The sequence below is a fragment of the Cibotium barometz genome, chromosome 50 (genome assembly GCF_041138505.1).
Source record: "Cibotium barometz isolate CiBa-2024 chromosome 50, ASM4113850v1, whole genome shotgun sequence".
In the NCBI taxonomy this organism is placed as follows: domain Eukaryota; kingdom Viridiplantae; phylum Streptophyta; class Polypodiopsida; order Cyatheales; family Cibotiaceae; genus Cibotium; species Cibotium barometz.
This window is the reverse complement of record NC_141095.1, coordinates 15,677,401-15,695,251: the sequence shown is the minus strand read 5'-3', so window position 1 is coordinate 15,695,251 and position 17,851 is coordinate 15,677,401. Positions and strand designations below refer to the sequence as shown.

Genomic DNA, 17,851 nt, shown 5'->3' with positions numbered 1-17,851 from the left:
CTCCATCTCAAGCTTGGCCAGGTAATCCCGCTTCTGCTTCCGCACAAGGCGTTTGAAGAGCGTTCTAGCCTGTCTATGTGTGTGGATGCCAAGGGTGATCTCTCGCTGCAGGCGGTCACGAGTCTCGCGACATTCATCATCGTACCAACCATTCCGTTGGGCCATATGGCAAGGAGGGGTAGAAAGAGGGGGGTTATATGGGAAAGCATATGCTACTGAACCATGTAATACATCTGCCAACTCTTTCATAAGCTCATCAAGTGGATTGCTCGGGTCAAGAGCGAATTGACCATGATATACTGCACTGCCATATACCCTAGAGGTTTCCCGAGTAAAGTGATATCTTTGGTATCTGGTATGACTAGAGGGTGGTGTGCCTCTAACATATCCACAAGTCACAGAAAATGTCAAATATGCATGGTCTGCTGCTATCCTAATGGGTCTGCCCGAAATGGAGAGATCCTGTATATCATGTATCAGGTGAACCCATCAGGTAATCCACTGTACTAGCTCCTCCCTTTTTGTTCTAGCATGTGAGAGCATCTGAACCTGGCCAACGGGATAGGCCATTATAGATAACTAGCCCATGTTCACTCCCCAAAGCTAGGAAGTGTCTCCCGTATTCTGTCACCTCTCCTATGTCCTGCCGAGATCTCTGCATCCCTGTCTTATCCGCTGCTAGCTCGCGGTACATGGGCTCATCCGAGCATAGAGAGCTGATTGTTCCCGGCCTATACGTGCATTAAAGTCCCCCGTTAGTAGTACATCTCCCAAGCTCGCAAATCTCATGATGTCCTCATACAGCGGCATATATGGTGATTCTCCCGGCGTAGCGTATCTGGAATGTGCCGGTGGGAAGTAGCATACTGCAATGTAAATGTCCTGAGGTCTATTCGTGCTCACTTTGATCCACATGTAGCGTGCGTCGGCACCTGTATGCATCACATGTACTGCCTCCCGTAAGTCCTCCCTTAACAGTACTGCTACCCCCCCCCTCCCCTTCCTCTAGTCCCCCTTGCTATGCGTGGTTGGGGCCGACATACTGATTCCCATCTATAAGAACCTCCGGTAATTTACTCCTTGCACATTGGTGTGTCTCTGTATACATGGCAATATCCCGGCCTTTGAAAGTGTCCTCGAAGTACCCTGCATTTAACCGTAGGGCTCCATTGCAGTTCCACACCGATAACTTCAAGGTCCCATAGGCCGCGCCCCGTCAGGATGACCGGCGCTCCCGGATGAACACTTGCCCATCTCTATATACAGCCCACTTCCCCTCCTTACGTGCTTCAAACACTCGAGGCATGTTTTCCTTCTGGTGTGCTACCTGGGCCGGCGTAAGATCCTCATCTAGATAAATTTTCTCTCCCTTAAGCGTGGCCCTCTTAGCGAGAAAGGCCTTCTTCTTATCCATATCTGCAAATTTCAATATCAATGCTCGTGCTCTGGTGGCATCCTTTCCCACTCTCTAGGCCTCTGCTATAGGAATCTCTGTGGCTCCTATTTTTGTACTCAGTGTCTTAGCATCTTCTTGAGGAGTACCTTCCTCCTCCCACCCTGTAACCCGTACATGTAGGGCTCTGGCTCGCCGTTCCGCCTCTTCTTCGAGGGTTGTATTCATCACCTTCACTTTATTGTCAGGCATTCTCTTGTGCTTTTTTACCACATCAATCCACTTAGCATTTTCTTCCATCTCCGCCTTGGTGCACTGTGCAACCTCGGCGAAGGTTTTTATCTCCTTCTCCACCTGTATTTTTAGTTCTTTTATTTCCTCTTGCATTTGAGGTGCTACAGCCATGCCTGGAAACGCACTGGAAAAGTTCAGTTTAGTATCAAAATTGTTAACCCAGAAAGAAACAATTCCCATTGGTGGATTGTCGTGTATCGTAGTTACCAGCCCAGTCGGAATCACTATAAGCATGTAACTGCAAATTGCCCCTCCCTGGGATATACCAAAGCAAGATCTAGGGAGCCCTGAAGATAGCAGAAGATCCGCTTCACTGCTTTTTGCCAATGCTTTGTACCTTGGCTCTGCATAAATTTGCTACACTGGGAAACCTCAAAGTGAATATCTGGGCATGTGTTGCATAAGTATATGAGGTAGTCCACTGCTTGCTTGTAAACACTCGTATCAAAAGGCTCTCCAACATCATACATGCTCAATTTCAGCCCTGGCTCCATCGGAGTAGAGATGGGCTTACAATCTTGAAACCCAAATTTGTGCAATAGCTTTTGAATGTGCTTTGATTGGTGTACATAAATCCCAACATCTGTTTGCACAAATTGTATGTCCAAATAATAATGCAACAATCCCAATCTGTCATCTCAAATGATGTTTGCAATTCAGCTTTGAATGCTGAAATTTTCTCTATATCATTCCCAGTTAGCAACATGTCATCCACATAAAGAATGAGCATAATCAAAGTGCTATGATCCTCTTTCACATAGAGGGTGCTCTCTGTTGGACTATTGCGAAATCCCTGCGTGGTCAAATAAGTATGTATCTTCTCATACCAAGCTCGAGAAGCTTGTTTGAGACCATAAAGTGCTTTTCGAAGCTTGCATACTTTGTTTTCATGACCATGCATCACAAAACCAATGGGTTTATTTACATATGCTTCTTCCTGCAAATCCCTATTGAGAAAAGCTGATTTTATGTCCAACTGATGCACTTTCCATCCATGATGGGCTGCCAATGCAACAACACATCTAATTGTGGGCATATGAGAAGTAGGTGCGAAAGTCTCATCATAATCAATGCCTTTTTTCTGGGCATAACCTTTGGCCACTAGCTTGGCCTTGTACTTGTCACAATGGTACTATCAAACTTTCTTTTCAACTTGTATACCCACTTTGTGCCAATGGGCTTCTTGCATGTAGGCGAGTCTACCAAATCCCATGTGCTGTTTTTGTGGATAGAATCCATCTCATTTTACATGGCTTGCATCCAATGCTCATCCTCATGAGCCTCTTCAAATGAATCTGGCTCATTTGCATCACAGAGTGTACTCATGCAAGCAACATTTGCCTGTTCTCTTGCATTACGTGAACCAACCTGAGTCTTGCTACCAAATGGAGCTGAAAGTTAACTCTCCTGGAAAGTACGGGGGAGCAGCCAACAAGGCACAACTCTAGCCTCTTCTGTTGCTGTCCGCTCTTGCTTCATTGCTTTCTCCACATTTTGAGGTGCAATGAGCTCATTCATGGGCTGATTTTGAGCACCCAAATGCTGTCCATTAGGAAAAGTTGATGGTTGATTTGTTGAGCCATCAATTCCCAACGGGGGAAGTCCTTCAAACATGTTGAGTGGGCCCAAAGGTGGCTGTCCAAAAAATTCCGCCAATGGTTGGTCTGAATTCTCAGCAAATACAACATTTTTGTTGTCCAAAATCCTTTGTGTGGAAGGATTAAAGAGACGGTAGCCCTTACTGCCACTGCTAAACCCACAAATATGCACTTAGCTGCTTTGTCATCAAGCTTACCTCTGAATTGCCGAGACATATGTGCATAAGCTATATACATCCAAAAACTCTAAAGTGATCAACTTTAGGTTTCCTTTTGTGCCAGGCCTCATATGGCGTTATGGTTTTCAATGCTTTGGTAGGGCATCTATTCAACACGTGTAGCACACATTATTGCCTCCATCTAGAATTTGAGGCAAGCCTTTGCCTTTAACCATGCAACTAGCCATTTCCATCAAAGACTTGTTCTTTCTCTCAGCAACACCATTTTGCTGAGGAGAATATGGCATCGTGCATTGATGCTTTATGTCTTTTTCTTCCATAAAAGCTTTGAAAGCAATGGACGTGTATTCCCCCCCTCGATCTGTACGGAGGGTCTGCAGTTTGCAACCTGTTTGATTTTCATCGTGTGTCACAAAATGCTGAAAAGATGCAAATACATCAGATTTTGCTTTCAAGGAATACACTATGGAGTAGTCGTCGATAAAAGGTTACAAAGTATAGGTGCTTACCAATAGATGGTGTCTGCACGGGACCACACACATTACTGTGCACAAGCTGTAATTTCCGGACAGCCCTTGTTGATCCATCTTTTGGGAATGCATTTCTGTGCATCTTACCTAATATGGATCCTTCACAGACATGTTTTGGTGGCAACTCTACATGAGGCATATCATGTACCATTTTATGTCTTTGCAATAGCATCAAAATACCATAATTCACATGCCCAAACTTGGCATGCCACAATTTTGCCTGATGCATGGCAGGTGTAAGAGTGGCAACCACATGAGCATCATGCTCTCTCTTGTCCATAGTCACATGGGACGCAAAATGGGGACGGGGAACGGGGACGGAAAAGATTGAGAATGGCCATTCCCTGTGACTATAGAGTGACATGGGACGGGAATGGGAACGGGAAGATGCTGCCATCCCCAACATTCCCGAGTCTAAAAATGCCCATTCCCTGTGACTATGCTCTTGTCAAACTTGTCAAGCTGATATAACCCACGGCACAATGTGCCGGATAGATGGGCTGCAGGCGTAGCTTCTGCATGTGCAGGATATTGGATGTAGGTAGAACTTAACTCTCATCAGTGGTGGGCGGCAGTCCGCGGGGGCGCACGCATGGTCTAGACCACGACGACGGCGAGCAGGACAACGACGACGTTGACGGCGACTTTGACTTGCTGTAGATCGGCGACGGACGGAATATTGACGACGAGCTCACGGTGACGGAATGGGGAACCAAGATTTTGTCAAAATGTGGCCTGTGCCACATAAGCCACAAGTGTGGTGGGGCTTAGCCAGCCGCTGCCCACTGTGGTGCAAGCGTCGCCCGTGGGCTGGGTGGTGATGGAGCCGTGGGCACTAGTGCCACCCATGATGGTGGCTGAATCGGGTGGTGAAACGCTAGGCGGCACGGAGCGGAGACGGATTTCTGCATGTGACCGAAGCGCACAGACGCTGATGGAAGTGCAACAGGAGACGGAACTCCACGATCAGGTGTGCAAAAGCGGGATTCCTGCTCTGATACCACTGTTAGGGTTAGGGTTGCACACAGACAAGAACACACAGAGAATGAACAGCAGCAAGCACTCTCAAGAGTGATGGTGATTGATGCTCACACAAAGAAGATATCATACAATGTGTGGAGCTTGGGGTTTGACTCCACGATATCAAAATACAATAATTGTGTTCTTTCACACCTAGTATCCAAGGGGAAAAACCCAAAGGGAGAAAAGTGCCCTTGGTTAGCCCATGTTCACATGTGGCACTACCGATAATTCACACACAACCGGGAAGAACCATTCTTTTTTCTGACTAACAAGAGCGAGAATGCAAATGGCGACATACTAGCACATATGAAGCTAGCCCGTAACAGCTCTTGGAGTTGGCAGTCCAACTCCGATTCCATTACCTTGGATAGGCGGTATGGAAACTTGCTCGGGGGATCCAAGCTTGGGAGGAGGTCTATCTTATGGTCCTTCGGTCTAGATGGGGGGAGTTGGGGGGAGAGATTGTCCCAAAGAAATTTTTTTTGGAACTTGTCATGGAGAGCCTGGTACTTCTTGGAAGCACTGGCCACCGTTTGGGCACTCTGGATATAAATCACTGCAAGGTTGCATTAGTACGTATGTACCTTATTATAAGGTGCGTTTTAGTGTACAATACTGTACTGTACGGATTCGTACGTGCGGGTCCCCCCCCCTCCCCCTCCCCGATTGAGCTTTGGTCCAAGATCCTCCCGTAGTTACCGATTTTTCATCGCCCGTAGGTGCTCACCTGTAGCCGCTTATTTATCCACCCGTAGGCGATGCCACCGAGGAAGCACCAAAGGGGGGTTTTGAACCCAAGACGTCTTGGTCCTAGGCAAACACCTTGACCACTTGAGCTATCACCTCATTGGCAAGTACGTGGCAGTTTTTAAAAATATTTTGGGCCAAAAAAAAAACCCTAGGCTGGCTGCCGTCGCCGATTTTAGTCGACTTATGCAAAGTGCGAACATAGCCATTCCTCTCATTGATATAGGCATTGCAGCGAGATGACGATGATGCGGTGCCAGTCGCGGTCACCACCATTGTAGAGCTAGAGCTGGGAGTATGATAGCGAAGGAAACATGTTGATAGATGGAGCTCTCATTTTGCTAATTGTGGTGGTGTTGAATGTTCAAAAATGAATTGTTTTTCCATTCATTTTTCTGTATATATATGTACACTATATAGTATATTTTTTTATGTTTTTATGGACCTTACGTATTTAACGTACCTCAAAATCTCAACCTCTGCTTGAATGCGTACCTTACCTTACCGTACCTTTCCGCCTTGAATCACTTAACATTCTGCGCCTTTCCATATTTGTCATTTAGTCATCATGTGGCTTATGAGAGGAAAGTTTGGGACTCCTGGCTCACACTTAATGAGTACTGGGGCTTTGGACACATTCCTGGCTCACACTTAATGATTAATCCGAAAAGTGTGCGTATCCCAATCAATGTGAAACCATTGAATTCCCAAAATTATGTTTGTTCCTACAAGAGGCGAAACCATAAAGTCCCGCACAAACTCGATGCCCTGATCATTAGTTTAGCACCTTGAGCTTCAAACTTGATGCTCGTCGTCATGCCTGTACTAAATCCCTCTACCTTCTTGTCTACCGAAGTCAAAAGGAACCGGTTCGCCGAGCGGCTTGGTCCTTGACCAGATCCTCTGTGCTACCACTGTCAAACAAGACGATGACTCTCGGGCCACCTATGTAGCCAAACGTCTTCAGCAGTTCATTGCACTCATACTCCTAGTCTTGGTCGTGCTTCTGGGTCTTTGTGGAAGCGGGGCGCTCACCACGGAAACCTGGAGGTTGGGGAGTGGTAGGTCTTCTTAGGACAATCCTTAGAAGTGTCCTTACATGAGCTGATCGACTGCCTCCTAGTGGCCTACACAACCTGAAAATAGGTGATGAACTCCATAAAATGGGTGGGCAACCCACATCAAAGGCCCATAAGAAAGGGAAAAATGGGGGAATGCTTGGGCATAGAAATGCCCCCATAAACAGCAGAAAGGCCACAACAGGAGATGATATATGCGAACAATGAGTGTGCACAAGATGTTCCAGATGATGATGCGAGTACTCGCAAACCAGAAGTTAGAACACCAAATTGGGAGAGTTGAAGGGGCAGATCTTGGCCCCGAAAGAAAGAACCCATACTCCAGCCCCTTTTTCTCCGTCTCCCTCTCTTTCCCAAAACCCGATAGTAGATCCTCGTCTGGATGCGACAGCCAAAGTTGCTTGGCTATTGCTAAGAATCCGATATTTCATGCATGGACCAAGCATACAGAGATCCACTACCACTTTGTGCGGGACTGGATCTTGGAGGGAGACATTATCCTTGAATATTGTCCTACCTAGGACAACGCTGCACAATTATTCACCAAAGGATTATCTTAGTCGGCTATCGGCGTTCATGGTAGCTCCTTGGGTCTTGGGCCACCCCCAAGACTTGAGAGGGGGTGTTAGCATATACCATCTCCTGTTGGTGGCTTTTCTGGTGTTTATGGGGAGCATTTCTATGCTCAAGAATTCCCCATATTTTCCCCCAACTTTCCCGTCTTTTCCCCCCTATTTTATGGGCCTTTGATGTGGGTTGCCCACCCATTTTATGGAGTTTTTCACCTATTTTCAGGTCGTGTAGGACACTAGGATGGAGTTGGCCAGCTCATATTAGAGTATATATATGGGTTGCCATCTTTCTCGTTTCATCATCATTCCTTGATCATTCTTGGTGAGCACCTCCAGCCCTCTGCCTACGGAATCCACTCCTCGCCTACGGGCTGGTTGTATCTACTCTTTTCTTGAGATTAGTGCATCACAGTTTTCCTGTTTTCTCTCATCTTTTTCTTGGAGCTTCAGCGTTTTTGTCATTTGTCTATATCTTTCCGCTACCCTCTGACACCTCTGGCTCCAAGAACTCGACTAATGCGCCCAAGCTTACCCCCGACCAGAAAGCTCATGCAGGTAAGATAAGTGGACGATTGAGCCCACAAGAAACTGCATAGGACAAGGAGGGTAGGTGTTTCTTTCGTCATACAAAGGAGTATATATACATGCTGCCCTCCTCCTCATTTCATCATCATTCCTTGATCATTCTTGGTGAGCACCTTCAACCCTTTGCCTACGGAGTCCACTCCTCGCCTACGGGCTGGTTGTATCCACTCTTTTCTTGACATCAATACATTAGTGTTTTGCTGTTTTCTCTCATTTCTCTGTTGGAGCTTCAGCATTTTTGTCATTTGTCTACATCTTTTCGCTGCCCTCTAACATGGTATCAGAGCCCAGAGACATCTAGACCTAGAATCGCTGATTGGAGGCTGATTTTCCATGTTTTCACGCAAACTTGGTGGCTGTCCGCAGTGTCTCAAACCTTCGTTTCCTTCTCCGGAGGGGCAGATCTGCGTTTTCTGCGTTTTTTTTTCCTCTCCACTCTCTTTCTTTCCCGCCCAACTTCCCTACAAGTGCTGAGAACATCTCTTGGGCTGTTTTGGTGGCTGCATTTTTCAGCAAAGGTACATAATGGCACTCATCCAACCTTGGGCAGTTCAAATAAGTCTTGGTGGAAGCACTCTTAGAGACTTATGATCTTTTGGAGTTCATCACTCGACCGGTTCTCCGGCCCAACCCGGACACCGCAAAGGATGAGGATACGAGGGATGCCCTTACGCATGAACCTGCTCTATGGGATCGGCTTAATGCCCATGCTCAATCATTCATTCTTCTCAACTCTCAATCCTCAGTCATCGTGCACATCAAACGGGATACCCATGCACATGTTGCTTGGAAGAGACTCTCCGACATCTACGACCAGAAGATACCCATGAAGAGAGTTTCCCTGGAGCTTCAAATGTTGAAGCTTTCACCCATTGATTCTACTTCTATGTGGGATCACATCAACAAACTGGAGTCATTGCGATTTGAGATTTCTGGATGCGGGAAGGAGATTTCCTCTGAGGATATGGCCATCCGGCTACTTGCTTAGTTGCCCCCAAAATATGAGAGTTTCTATTCTTCACTTCTTATCTTAGGACAGACGGAAACCATTACCTGGGATGAGCTAGTGCCTATGGTTCTTGATAAGGAGAGGAGATTCAGGGATTCTTCTTCAAAGATAGGTAACCAGGCTTTCATCGAACAGAGAGGGGGGTAGCCTAACAAGGGAAAAGGTGGGGCACCTCCTTCTATGGATTCTAAGGACTCCAAGGATGCAAAGCCGAAGGGGTCTTCAACTTCTAATTCTTCTGGCAACTAGAAGGTCTGTGATTATTGCTCCAAACAAGGGCATCGTTGTATTGTCACGTGCACGGTGCACCCATACACTGTGCTACACGGTGACAAACTGGCTCATGAATAGTGCAAGAAACATGTACAGAAGTAGTATCCTTTTAGGATATTCTGTCATATGCCTAACCCCTTTGTGAGCCCTAGTCTGCGAGACAGAAGCCAGGCATGAGCATGTAGGTCAGTCTCCCAGCCAAAGAAGTATGTCAGGTCAGTCCTCTCAACGCACTTTGGAGAATTCAGCAAGTAAGTCCTCATGTAGATGTCAGCTATAGGGTTAGATTTCATCAGTTGCATCCATTGTAGTAGGGGCCAGCCCTAAGGCCAGCCCCAAGGAAGGGACAGCCTTGAAAGGGGTATTTAATACCCTTAGCCAGCATGTAGCATGAGTCGGTAGCTCTTGTTGGGCTTGTGCAGCAGTCGGACGGTCCTGGGCAGTAGTTGGCCAGGTCAGGCTGCAGTCGCCGGCCAGCCCCAGCAACCTTGGCCCAGCAAGAGACACGTAAAGAACAAAGTTCCTCAATGGAACAGTGGTGTCGCGATGGATGACAGAAAAAGAAGAGCGAGACCGTCAAGCAAGATTGACCGAACAGCTAGAGAGAGAGCCAAACGCAAGGCCAAAGAGGAGCGATTGTGGGCAGAGCCCGAAGCGAAGGCGAACCACGAGTGCCTGGCTTGAGAAGATTTGAGGGACCAATTCCAACAAATACTCCGGACTCTGGTAACTTCTTTTCACTCTTCTCAGTCCTCCACAACCCCAGCCATAGTCTCGAGAATAGTCATATGTGTCTCACCGAACTTCACCTAGTACGAAGGCAAGTGCGACCATTCAATTGTAACCCAATTCATCCACCAGTTTGTTGCCCATTTTCCACTCTCCAAGATCACAGATACCCAAGACAAAGTCCATCTGGTGGCTCCACACCTCACAAGTGGTGCAGTCACTCGGTGGCAACATTTGTTCCGTTTGCACATAGATTCCTACGCTCGCTTATTGGACTATGATTGGGACACCTTCGTGTCCGATTTGAAGGCAAGGTTTCTACCTTTGCAGTACATGACGAATCTTGAAGATGAGTTCTACAAACTCACCCAGAACGGTTCCCCTATGCTCACCTACTCCAACAAAGTGATCACATTACCTCAATAATTGGGGAAGTTTGAGGGGGAGAAGATGAAGCAGTTCATTTGGGGATTGGATCCAAACATTTAGTTCCCCGTTCGCAACTTTGAAACCCAAAGTTATGACAGGGCTTTGACTCTTGCGCAGAACCATGAAATGATGCTCAATGGAGGCAAGCCCAAGACCGTTGCTGTCACCCCCAAACCTTAGTAGACACAGTCCACCTAGGAGAACCAGGTGTCTAACCAACAAGTAGGTAAGGGGGCACCCAACAACAAGGACTAGAAGAAGAAGGTCTATAATAGCTCTTCTACTGAAAAGGAGCGACAAGATGGACCTAAGAAGACATTTGAAGAGAAGATCAAGGAGGGCCTTACCGGAGCATTTCTACAATCAGATGAGAAGGAGCGGTACTTCAAAGAGAACCGTTGTTTTTTCTCACCACACGGGACATGCAAAGAAGGATTGTTCCAAAGTGCAAGCGGAAAAAGGCAAACAACCAGCCTCTACAGTGGCTATTGCCCTGCTGCTGTACCACCTCCTCCAACCCCGCCCTCAACCACCAATGCCGTTCAGCTCTTGCCCGCTTTGAATACGGTACCTGTAGTGGTATGCGATGATAAGTAGGAGGGCGGAGTTGAGGAGCTTCAAAAAGGTCTTATTAGAGCTTATGGCACACCAAAGGGGCAACAATTTGTTGTTCTTTTGGATATGGGCAGTTCAGAAGATGCCATCTCTCTGCAGTTGGCGACCAAGATGAAATGTATCCTAGTGTCTTATCATTTGGACGTGGACAGGTTCACTCCCGGCTTGCGTACCCATATCACCCAGAAAGCTCAACAGTTTGCCTTCACAGTCCAGAAGGCCCAATTTCAATGGGATTTCATTATCTCGCCCCTCCTCGGGTGCAACATGATCTTAGGGATTCAATGGTTCCGCCACTATGTGCCTATTTCGGATTGGAGGCAGGACACCTTCACGATCGTTGAAGGTTTATTTGAGCGTACCATCATCCGTGGGTATCGGAGCATTCAAGGTATTTCTCTCATTTCCCACCTCTAGGTTAGTAGAGCTATCAGAAAGGGAGCAGAGTGTGCGATGATCTATATGTGCCCATAGTGGATAGCGACATCCACCTCGACTCCATTAGAGCCACAGATGAAAGGATCGCTCCAGTAGTTTCAGGACATCATGTTGCTGGATGATCTCCCACCCAGAACCCCAAGTTAAATGATGCAGAAAAAAATTATTCTATCTATGACAAAGAGTTGCTAGGGGTTATCACAGCCTTCTCTGTATTCACTGATCTCTCTTGGAGCGTCAGTGTTTTTATCATTCGTCTACATCTCCCTGCTACCCTTTGACACTCATGTCTGCCATGGTCGAAGGATTGCTTGGTGCTTCTTGTTTTGGAGTTTTTTGTTCTTGTCGAAGCTCACCATAGTGGGAATATGCATTTCTTTTCCGGAATGCAACTAAACCATCCACTATGCGTGTGGGAGACTTTTCCGGAGGCTTGGGAGGCTAAAAACCGGCCGTCTTTCTAGGGACAGGAGTCACTCCGAAAGGGGTGGTCCTCCTAAGTCTAGAAATGAACCACACAAGCGATTTTTATATATATTATTTTTATTATTTTTTATTATTTTTGGTTTTCAGGCTAAATCTTCACGCTTGAAGAAGGCTCTAATACCAATGCAACATGCGAAAGGTTGATGAGCAAAATCGGTTACTTCAATGGATAGAATTTAGCAATCTCTCGTGATGAAGATATCTTGATTTCGAGCAAGAGGCCAACACGTATCTTGATTGCCAGTTACCCAATATCTGGGCAAAGATCTAGGCCTTGAGGGAGACGATATCTCTTCTTCAGAAGGTAGTTTTTGATACTGCCCCAAAATCTGTGTCAATAGCACCTTGTTTCGCCCCTCGGATGTCTTTGGGGGAGTAGGAGGAGCGAACTCAGGAGGGGGTCAACTCCTGGCTGACTTGATGGCATGTTCCCTATGAGTTTCATCTTTCTTTGGATGCGCGAAAGATCCACCAATAAAATGGTCACATGGAGCCATATACATAAAGCATAACCTCCAGAACCCGATCCCACCCTCTCCATCTGCCCATCAAACTGAGGATGATCGGAAAAACATAAGTGTGTCGTATCACTAGTTGACCTGCTGTGGGAGCATCATGACATGAGAAATTTCTCCCTTTATCTTATCTCAATCCAGCACACAAACTCTTATCATCTCGGAACAACAATCGGTTCTGAATGTAGTACTGACTATCTTCCACTCTCACACGTGGAATGATCCCTGAGTCCTGGTCGAGCTTCTCACTTGAACCTATTGCCATACCGAATGAAATGTCCATGGACCTACCATAGCCCTATCAGGGAATCATCTGAGTTAGCACTAAAACTGGGTGAAAGATTCACCCTCCCAATCCTAACAACCCCATCCAATTTACCCTTCTGATTCCCTTGTCAAAGTCTTGCGTAAACTCTGTCTACTGCACGTAACTATCCCCAATGGATAGAACATAGCGAGGTAAGAAAATATATACACACCCAAAAACTCTACATGCTGCAGATCTTGGCGTCCCATACCACTAGGATACACACCATATAAAAATTCCTTGAGACTTGTAAAGCTAGGGCAGGCTGATCAATCCTTTCCCAACTAAGTCTTGGTGCACTCCATGTCATGGTCCATCCTCTTGGTAAACCTCTGGAATCAATGGTGAAATAAATCATACAAGTCCACACATCCCACAATTCTCCTCCTAATGTAGCTTCCTCCGGAAGAATACCTTGTGATCTGTCCCAAACCTGAGATATTAAATCTTGTCCTCCCCCAGCTGGCTCATCCTGCAGGGTGTAACACTCACAGGCTCATACCCTGCTACCCAAACATTCATATGATTAACCAACCGTCCAACAAGACCATATCCTAACTCAACGAGAGAACATCTACAAAACCTCGCACTAATTCTCTCTAGTCCCGTGTCTTCGAAACATCTAACTCGACTGTTATTATCCAGAATTATCATCTGATGAAAGGGCAAACACATTAAAACACTTCATGAAAAAATATTATATTACCAAGTGTGGATGAATTTACAAAATAGAGGGTGGGGCCACAAAATCACCCTTCAAACATATTGGAGCATCTTCCATTACAAAGGACAAAATATGACCCTTCCACTATACATGGACGCATGGTTATAAAACCACTCTTTTCCTAGTATAACATCGACCCTATCTAGGTTCATAACCAAAAAATCTAGGGAATCTGTATAACTCTAAATAGATATTGGTAATTGAGACACGCGCCTATCCCAAATCTGTCCATGTTCCGCTGTGAGGTTCACACGATACATTTGATCACTTGGTTGCATCTTCACTCCCAACTTCTGCACAAGTTTAGCATTAATGAAGTTGTGAGTGCTACCACGGTCAAAAAGGATGAGTACAACCTTCCCTAACACCGACCCATACATATGTATCAAGTCATTAGGGCTGAAGATTGCCATATTAAAAGTACATTCCATGCAAGCACTCTGGCCTAAAATAATAGTATCAACAGAAGAAGTTTGAGGGTTACCTGTTACTTCGATCAAATGAGCTCCCTTGCGCTTGGCCTTCAAATGGCCCTTCCGATTGCATGTAAAACACTTGACCTCCCTAATGTTCTGAAGGGTCTGCAGGTGCTTCTGTTCTTTCTTCAGATTGAGTTCACCTGAAGTCTAGGTTCGGTTCTATGGACCCTTCTCAGATTTAAAACTTTCGTTTACACCTGGAAGTCTCCTCAAAGGTTTTTGTAGCTTGAGGTTTCTGAGAGTGGATTGCTATTTATAGCAGCAATAAACACTATATAAGTGAGTCTTGGGTTATTGTTGATTTAGAGTGGTCTGGATCTCTCGACCTGTTGGGGTAAAGGCGTTATGCCCACCCTTATAGTGTGTACAAGCCCATAAGTTATAGTACATAGTACACTTAGTACTTTTAATGTACTAAGTGCACTATGTGTACTAGTGCAATATACATGTGTGATAGGGGAGTCACACACTCATGCTTCTCATGAGTTGACTTATCCCCACAACTCTCTCTCTCTCTCTCTCCCTTGCTTCTCTGTGTATGTCTCCCATGAATGAACTCTAACCCTAATTCAGGTTTCTCCCCATCAACTGGTATCAGAGCCTAGAAGGCGGTGCTATTCATCTCTTCTTCTTGATAGCTGAACGAGCTGCTTGCTTTGCTGCTGTCATACTCTGTGGCATCAACATTCGCAGCAAGGCCTGGCTGAGGCAGCACACGACCATACTCAGGCTTGGCTGTAGCGTGGCTGGGGCAGCCACTTCTGCATCTGAGCGTGGAGCGAAGGAGCATAGGATAGCTGGCCCTTCAGCGTAAGAGGCGAAGCGTGAACGAAAGCAACGAAGCCAGACGGAGCCAAGTGCCGGAGATTCTTGGCCACATGCGGTCGCTTCCAGGTTCGAGAGGCACATTTAACACGGAAGTCAAAATCGTCACCGAATCGGGCGTCGGAAAACTCCGGCGGCAGCAGCGAGACGTCCATCTTGAGAGAGGCCCCCAGCGTGGTGGCGGTCACGTGGAGGTAGCAGGTGGCTCCGCCGTTCTCCATACACTCCAGGGAGCTTGCCGACACGGGTTCCACCAGAAAGACGTCATTGAGCTTCCCCCCCTCCTCTTGCTCAAAGCAATGGGCCACGCCCAGCACTATGTAGTCGTCATCAAGCCAGTCTGGGTCCTCCCCCAGCATAGAGCTTGACGCCTGCAACCGACAGTGTTTTTCCCCTGCACACATTTTCAGTAGCATCAGCATCAAGCATCAGCACCAAATTCGCCTGCAAATCAGAAAAATCAAAAATTTCAGAGGTATTTGCCTTCAATTTTTTGCGAATTTCTTATCAATTCAAGCAATTGAGCAGGTACAGGTGCCCAATTGCTCAATTTTTGAGCAAAATTGGCAAAATTGGGTGACATTGGTCACAATCAGGATAAATTTGCAGGAAATTGGTCAAATCAGGATCAATTTGCAGGAAATTGGATGTCGAAATTTGGGGCTTTTGATGTAATTGTGCAATTAAGCACTCATACATGCTGTATGATGTGAGAAATCGCACATTTGGGCAAAATTGCAGCAAATTGCAGCAAATTGCAGTGCAAATCAAGGGGCTTTTGTGCCGATTGAGTTGATTTGCATGCAGGCAATCGCATTTGATGCTGTGGATAATGTGCTGATGCCTTACAAGCACTCAATGTGCCTGTAAATCAAGGGGCTTTCATGTAATTGATGTATATGTAACCAGGGGGAAGCATCGTGAACACTCTGGATGCCTTCATGTGCGCCAATGTACCATGCATGATCAAAAATTGATCTCAAATCAAGGGGCTTTTCAAGTTTGAGCTTGGCAAAGCAGCAGGCAAGACATTTATGTCTTGAATCCTCAAAAATCAGCTTGCAGTCAAGGGGCTTTTGCCCAATTTCTGTTCGGGACTGTTTTATGCAGTGTACAGGACTGTAAAAGTCTGATTTTCACTCATTTGGACAGCCAGGAGAGCATTTATTGCTATTGTACCTGCTGGTACAGATTTGGCACAGCTTTGTGCATGTTTTGGCATGGCTGTACACTGTTTTGAGTGATCAAAAGGTTCAAATTCAGCTGCTGAAATTGCCGGTACAGGTTTGGTACATCATTGGTGAGCGCTTAGTACTGCTGTACAGTACTTTGGAAGGGCAAAAGAGCACATTTAAGGTGCTGTCCAAAATCTGCAGCAACCAGATTTTGGTGTTTTCATCACATAAAGTGGGAGAAAAGTTGCATTCTTGCTTCCGCAGTGGGAGATAAAGCTTGGGAGAACATTTGTGAGCACTTTGTGTGCTTTGGGTGCAGTGTTTGCACATCTTTTGGTGCAGTGTTTGCACATTTGCAGGGAGTCAGGCATTACAGGTTGCATTTTGCTATGGCAACCACAGGTGAGAGCTCTTCATTGCTTCACATCAAGAAGCTTGAAGGCTCGCATAACTATGATATTTGGCAAACCCAGTGCTACAATGTGTTGCTCCAGAAAAAGCAGCACAAGCCTATCAAAGAAAGGGGTGTGATGCCCGCTTCTCTTACAGCTGAAGAGTGGGAAGATATGGATGAGCTGGCAAGATCTACTATCATGTTGTCTGTGTCAGACTCATTACTTTTCAGCATTCGTGAAGAGAAGACAGCTTGGGGAATGTGGCAGAGATTGCAGGACTTGTATGCCCAGCAAAGTGCCTCAAGCAAAGTGTATTGGTTGAAGAAACTCATAGGTCTTCAGATGAAGGAAGGGGCGTCTATGACAGCCCATCTCAATGAGTTTAATGGTATTGTCAGCCAGGTTATTAATCAAAAGTTGGCCATGGATGATGAGTTCAAAGCCACTTTTTTGTTATGCACTTTGCCAGAGAGTTGGGACACATTCAGGACAGCCACTAGCAATTCGAATGCTATGCTGTCATATGCAGATGTTGAGGGTGCTCTTCTTCAAGAAGAGATGAACAGGAAGAACAACTCTGTTGGAAAGTCCAATGCAATGAATGCACGTGGGAGATCCCAGCAAAGGGGAAAAAGCCAAGAAAGGGGAAGGAGCAAGTCTCGCTCCAAAAAGGATTTGGAATGCCATTATTGTGGCAAGAAGGGACACATCAAAAAGCAATGCTACAAATGGAAAAATGATCAAAAGGAAAAGGGAAAAGGCAAAGACAAAGAGAAGGATGAAGCCAAAGATGTAAAGCCAAAGGGCAAAAGTGGAGTCAAGATTGAAGAAATCAATGTGTCACATGCAGGTGGCAGTGAGGATGAGGTCCTATTTACTTCTTCACTTGATGCCCATTCACTTCTTACAGGTGGTCATGGTATGCACTCATGGATCATTGATTCAGGTGCCTCCTTTCATGTCACAGGTTGCAGAGACTTGTTTGTCAGGTACACTGCTGGCAATGAAGGAGTGGTTTATTTGGGTGATAACCATGCATGCAAAATTCTTGGCAGAGGTGATGTGAGGCTTGTATTTTCAGATGGCTCACAGCTTATGCTCCATGATGTCAGGCATGTGCCTGAGATCAAGAAGAATCTGCTTTCTACTGGACAGCTTGATGATGCTGATTATGTTACCACATTTGGTAGTGGAAAGTGGAAAATTAGTAAGGGCTCACTGGTTGTTGCCAGGGGCTCTAAGGTGGACACTCTTTATTTCATGCATGCAGGTGTTTGTCACCATGCTAATGTAAATGCAACCGAGCTGCCGGAAATTTCTATGTGGCATAGCCGGTTGGGACACATGAGTGTCAAGGGAATGGAGCAATTGTCTCGTTTGGGTTACTTGCCTTCTCTAAAGTTTTCAAGTTTTCAGTTTTGTGAGCATTGTATATATGGTAGGCAACTACAG

General features: G+C 46.0%; 1 protein-coding gene across 9 annotated transcripts in view; it reads left to right on the top strand.

The window, feature by feature from the left end:
* Positions 1–17,851, top strand: part of LOC147609852 (putative N-acetyl-gamma-glutamyl-phosphate reductase, chloroplastic) — an 87,480-nt gene that overhangs the window by 30,344 nt on the left and 39,285 nt on the right. The gene's annotated exons all lie outside the window — the stretch shown is intronic.